Source organism: Macrotis lagotis, chromosome X (genome assembly GCF_037893015.1).
Source record: "Macrotis lagotis isolate mMagLag1 chromosome X, bilby.v1.9.chrom.fasta, whole genome shotgun sequence".
Classification (NCBI taxonomy): Eukaryota; Metazoa; Chordata; class Mammalia; order Peramelemorphia; family Peramelidae; genus Macrotis; species Macrotis lagotis.
Genome location: NC_133666.1, coordinates 122,199,851 through 122,206,568, shown reverse-complemented (window position 1 = coordinate 122,206,568; position 6,718 = coordinate 122,199,851).

The following is a 6,718-nucleotide window of genomic DNA, read 5'->3' as shown; positions in this document are numbered from 1 at the left end:
TGGAAGAAGAGGGACATGTAAGGCAAAGCAGTTATCATCTGAGATGACTGAGGCTAGATACTAAATTTCTATTGAAATTTGTTACTTATCTATCCTCTAGTGTGAAATTGGAGTGTCCACATTCCAGATACTATAAGATAAGTGAGGTCATTGTTGAGGGTGTTTTTTTTACCACAGAAGATGGACACTATTATTATTATTGTTGTTGTTATTAGTTTTTACAAGGCAATGGGGTTAAGTGACTTGCCCAAGGTCACACAGCTAGGTAATTATTAAGTGTCTGAGGCCAGATTTGAACTCAGGTACTCCTGACTCCAGGGCGGGTGCTCTATCCACTGCACCACCTAGCCACTCCCCACTATTATTATTTTTAATAATTATCTCTTGCATTTGTATAATACCTTTTAAGTTATCAAAGTTATTTTACATCAACTCCTCCCTTTTTTCCCTTCCTCCTTCCTCTCTCTCTTTCTCTACCCCCGTTCTTTGCTTTTATTTTCATCTCTGTCTCTGTTTCTCTGTCTTTGTCTCTATCTCTGTTCCTCTCTCTATCTCTATCTCTGTCTCTGTCTCTGTCTCTTTCTCTCTTTCTCTGTCTCTATCTTCTCCCACTTATTGGACTTTCCTATCTTGCCTAAGCTGGATCTCCAGTGACTACTGGTGGACTCTTTCTTAGTAGCTTTGAACTCCTCTGTTAACAATCTGAGCTAGTTCATTCCCTCTTGATGACTTGTGGCTCTTGAGGACTTGCTATATTGGTGCCAGACTTAGTTCCTGATTATTTGACCCACTGTTGCACATAAATGCACAAGAGTTTCATTAGCAGAGATCCCAGGAGCTGGAATAACAGGAATGTGCCAGCAAGCCCTGAACATTTCTGTTGCTTGATGCTCATAGTAACCATATTGTAGGGATATGAAGAGACAGAGATTAGGTTCCCCATTTTACAGATGAAAAAATTTGAGCATCAAGAAATTATGATTTGGGGGCAGCTAGGTGGTGCCTTGCAAAACAAACAAACAAATAAACAAAAAAGAATTTATGATTCAATGACTTCAAATGACTTCAAAACCATGCAACAGTTTTGCGTCAGAACTGGGAAGAGGAAAAAGAGAAGGGAATTAGTATTTCTTAAGTACCTGTTATGAGCTAGATACTGTGCCAAAATGCTTTACAATGATCTCATTTGTTCCTCATAAGAATCCTGGGAGGCATTACTTAATAGAGAAATGCAAATTAGAGCATCTCTGAGGTATCACTTCACACCTCTCAGACTGGCCAATATGACCAGAAAGGATAATGATCAATGTTGGAAGAAATGTGGGAAATCTGGGACACTAATAAATTTCTGGTAGAGCTGTGAACTCATCCAACCTTTCTGGAGAGCAATTTGGAATTACACCCAAAGGGCAACAAAAACGTGCATATATACCCTTTGATCCAGCAATACCACTACTGGGCCTATACCCTAAAGAGATCATGAAAAAGGGTAAAGACGATTGTACAAAAACATTCATAGCAGCTCTGTTTGTGGTGGCAAAAAACTGGAAATTAAGTGAATGTCCATCATTTGGGAAATGGCTGAACAAACTGTGGTATATGTACATTAAGGAACACTATTGTTCTATGAGAAATCACAGGGATAAGCATTCAGAGAAGCCTGGAAGGATTTACATGAACTGATGCTGAATGAGATAAGCAGAACCAGAAGAACACTGTACACCATAATTGCAACATGGGGTTGATGATCAATCTTAATGGACTTGGTCATTCCATCAATGAAACAATCAGGGACAATTTTAGGGTATCTGTGAAGGAGAATAGCATCTGTATCCAAAGAAAGAACTGTGGAGGCGGGGCAGAGCCAAGATGGCGACAAGAAAGGATCAAGTCTTAGGTTCTCTCTGATAAAACTTGAAACTAAGGACTCTAACTAAACTTTTAAGAGACAGAACCCACAGAGGGACCCAGTGCAGCAGTTCTCCTACTCAAGGTAACCTGGAAAAGAGCAGAAAGGCTCTGCTCCCCGGGGTTGGAGGGGTGGCCCGCCAGAGGGGTGGCCCACCAAAGCGAAAGAACTTCAGCCTCCCAGAGGCAGCCCCAGGGCGCTGGGAGCCCCAGCTCACAACAACTGGGGAGTCTCATGAGCTACACTGCAAGGAGCACCAGACACAAATTGGGGGAACAGAGGGAGACCTCTGCCAGAGTGAGCACGTGGAGCCCAACCCTCAGGGCACACACCAGCAGCTTGGTCTTTCTGCAGCCCAAATTCGGAAACAGAAGCAGGCAGAGCTGGTAAGCAGGAGCCCCCAGGGCATGAACCCATTGAGCTGAGGGAGGGGAGTGAAGAGAGACTGCAGAGCTCTGTCCTCTGCCCCTGGAACAGGACTCTGGGGTTCTGACCACATTCTGATCCTGATTGCAGTCTAGGCCCCCCCATAGAACAGCAGGGCCCCCCCCACCTCAGCCCCGTGGCAGAGGGGGGCGCTTATGGTCATTCACAGACCAGGAGGGAGGACAGAGCCTCACACACTGAGACCCTTGTGGAAGTGTCCCAAAAGCTCAGGAAGCACCCCCAAACCAGGCCCAGGCTGGGAAAATGAGCAAGCAGAGAAATAAAAGGAACACCATTGAGAAATATTTTGCAAATGAGCCCAAGAAGGATCAAAATACTCAGTCTGAAGATGAGGAAGCACAAGCTCCTGCATCTAAAGACTCCAAGAAAAAAAGAAATTGGGCTCAGACTATGACAGAGCTCAAAAAAGACTTTGAAAATCAAATGAGGGAGTTGGAAGAAAAACTGGGAAAAGAAAGGAGAGAGATGCAGGAAAAACATGAAAATGAAGTCAGCAGCCTAGTCAAGGAAATCCAAAAAAATGCTGAAGAAAATAGCATGTTAAAAACCAGCTTAGGTCAAATGGATAAAACAGTTCAAAAAGTTATGGAGGAGAAGAATGCTTTAAAAAGCAAAATTGGCCAGATGGAAAAAGAGATAAGAAAACTCTCTGAGGAGAACAAATCCTTCAGACAAAGAATAGAATTCAGGGAGATTGATGAATTTACCAGAAATCAGGAATCAATACTTCAAAACCAAAAAAAATGAAAAATTAGAAGAAAATGTGAAATATCTCATTGAAAAAATAACTGATATGAAAAACAGACTTAGGAAAGATAATTTAAAAATTATTGGAATACCTGAAAGTCATGATCAGGAAAAGAGCCTTGACATCATTTTCAAAGAATTACTACAGGAAAATTGCCCTGATATTCTAGAAGCAGAGGGCAAAATAGAAATGGAGAGAATCCACCAAACCCCCGGAGAAAGAGATCCCAAAAAACCAACCCCTAGGAATATTATAGCCAAGTTCCAGAACTCCCAAGTCAAAGAGAAAATATTACAAGCAGCCAGAAGGACACAGTTCAAATATCGTGGAGCTGCAGTCAGGATCACACAGGACTTAGCAGCAACTACACTGGAAGCTCGTAGAGCTTGGAATATAATATACCGGAAGGCAAAAGAGCTTAGAATGCTGCCAAGAATGAACTACCCAGCAAGGCTGAATATCCTCTTCCAGGGAAAAAGATGGACTTTCATTGAACCAGGGGAATTTCAAAGGTTCCTTTTGGAATGGCCAGAGCTGAACAGAAGGTTTGATCTTCAGATACAGGACTCAGGTGAAGCATGGAGATTGGAGGAGAGGGGGAAAATATGAGGGACTTAATGATGATGAACTGAATGTATTCCTGCATAGAAAAATGACACTAATAATACTCATATGAACCTTCTCAGTTAATAGAGCAGGTAGAGGGAGCTTTTATAGTTGAAGCAAGAGGAGAAAGCTGAATTTGAAGATAAAATATGGTGTAAAAATGGAGTCAATAGAAAAAAAAAGGGAAATGTAATGGGAGAAAGAAAAAGGAGAGGGGGAATAGGCCAAGATATTTCATATAATAAGATTTTTCTTTATTACAATGAGCTACTGCAATGATATGGAAGGGGAGAGGCAAGGGGGAATGAGGGAACCTTTGCTCTCATCAGAGGTGGCTAGGAGAGGAAACAGCATGTATACTCAATGGGGTATAGACATCTGGAGTAAGAAGGAGGGGGGAGCAGGGGGAAGGGGTGGGGATGTGAATAAAGGAGGAAAGGATGGACCGTGGGGGGAGAGTGGTCAGATATAACACATTTTCTTCTTTATTTATTGCAAGGGGCTGGGATTGCATGGCCTGTCCAGGACCATAGGGCCAGGTGGATTCTCGGCCTAAGGGGTGGTATGGGGACTCAGGGCCTCTTGGCCCCAGGACCAGGGATCTGTCTGTTGCACCACTCAGCTACCCTACAGCAGAGTCAGAGTGAAAGGAGAGAGAAAATACAGTACATGATAGTGGAGAAATACGAAAGGAGGGAGTTGCGATCAGCAATGGTGACGTTCAAAAAATATGGAAGTAACTTTTGCGATGGACTTACCATAAAGAATGTGATCCACCCATGACAGAGTTGTTGGTGTTGGAACAAAGACTGAAGCACATTTTTTATTATTATTATTATTTGGGGGAGGGTGCAGGGCAAATGGGGCTGGGTGGCCTGCCTGGGGCCACATAGCAGGGTGATCTTTGGGTGTCTGAGGCCGGATTTGGACCTAGGTGCTCCTGGCTCAAGGGCCAATGCTCTGTCCGCCACCCAGCCGCCCCTACAATTATTACTATTTTATTTTATTTTGGGTCTTTTTTTTCCTGTTTTTGGTTTTTGCAGGGCAGTGGGGATCGGGTGGCTTACATGTCACATGGCTGGGTGATTGTTGGGTCTACGGGGCTGGATGTGGGCTCAGGTGCTTGTAGCTCCAGGGCTGGGGCTTTGTCCATTGTAACACCTGGCCATACCTACAATTATTACTATTTAAAAAAAAATTTTTTTTCTCTCCCCTTTACTTTATTGCTCAAGCAAGTTTATATTCATGGGGGGGACGGGGTATTTCGTTTGCTCTTAAACAAGAATATTTTATTAAGGTTAAAAAACCATTTGTACAAAATGAAAATAAAAAAATTAAATTAAATTAAAAAAAGAAAGAAAGAATTGTGAAGTTTAAACAAAGACCAAAGACTATTACCTTTAATTTTAAAAAAAAAGTTGTCTTATTATGTAATTTTGCTATCTCTTATATTTTATTTTTCCTTTAGGTTATAATTTTTCTCTCAACACATTCAGTAGTGATCAATGTATAGCATGGAAACAATGTAAAACTTATCAGACTACCTTCTGTGGGGGGGTGGAGGAAGGAGGCAAGATTAAGAGGAAAATTGTAAAATTCAATAAAAATTAAAATAAAAAATGCGAAAAAATCCTGAGAGGTAAATATTATTATTATTATCCCCCTGTAGATGAGGAAATTAAGGCAGTTAAATCACATGTTTTGTAAGTGTCTGAGACTGGATTTGAACTTGGTAGCTAGCCCTGTTCAGTGTTTTTTCTAATATACCACTCTGCCTTTTCAGAATGAGGGCATAGAAAGAAATGTCAAAAAGACTGACAGATGCTCAGACCCTAATTAGTGACCAAGCTCAACAAAAAGCAAAAAGCACTCAAGGAATGTCCCTTTTTCTCAAAGAAAGTAGAGAATATTCATTCATTTATTCAGCATTTATAAAATTCCTACTGCATGCCAGAGATCCCAAAAGAGTAGATCTGGGAAGATTTAACGACTATTTTTCCAATAAAATTTATATTCTGTGTGGTAAAAAGGGAGATAGAATAATGTAACCTGGGGAAATGACAGTGGACCTGAGTTCTAATCCCAGTTCTCTCACTGTTTCCCTTTGTAACTTTGGACAAATTAATTAACCTTTGTGAGTCATTACTTGTCCATCTGTCAAAGAGAAATTGTTTGTAAAATTTTTCTTTTCTACTTCTTAGTATTATTATAAGGTTTGGGGCGGCTAGGTGGCACAGTGGATAGAGCATCGGCCCTGGAGTCAGGAGTACCTGAGTTCAAATCCGGCCTCAGACACTTAATAATTAACTAGCTGTGTGGCCTTGGGCAAGCCACTTAACCCCATTGCCTTGCAAAAACTAAAAAAAAAAAAAAAAAGAATTATTATTATAAGGTTCAAATGAGATAATGAATGTGAAAGTTCTCTCAAGAGAATAATGTGTTATACAAACTTTAGTAATTGTGAGGGACTGAAAATTGCTAACAAATCACAGAATTTAAGATTTTTTGAGGCCAGTAAGGGTTCAGAGATAATTTAGTTTAATTCTTACATTTTAGGAATGAGGAAACTGAAAGTAATTGACTTTCTTGTTTTATTTGGAAACAATTCAACTCTATTACAACATGGAAACTGGCATTGCTATAGTTGGGTTCAGTTCAGTCTGTTAAATTCTCAATTAACAGGTTACTCAAATATATGGCTATAAATTCTCAATTCTCAATTAAATTCTATTATAGTCTCAATTAACCTTGAGATCAAGTATGATTTCCCTTCTCTGAACTTCAGTTTCCTTATCTGTAAAATGAGGGAGATGGATTGGATGTTTTCTAAAGGTCTCTTGTAAATATAATCAATGACCTGCAGACCATCAAGAAAATTACTCTAGATGTAGTTCTTCCCTTTGTTTTTGGTCTCATTTATATCTGGGTGGCTCTGATGAAGCTGAGAGACCCCTTCTCAGGATAATGTTTTAAAACACATAAAATAAAATATATTGAATTGCAAATAT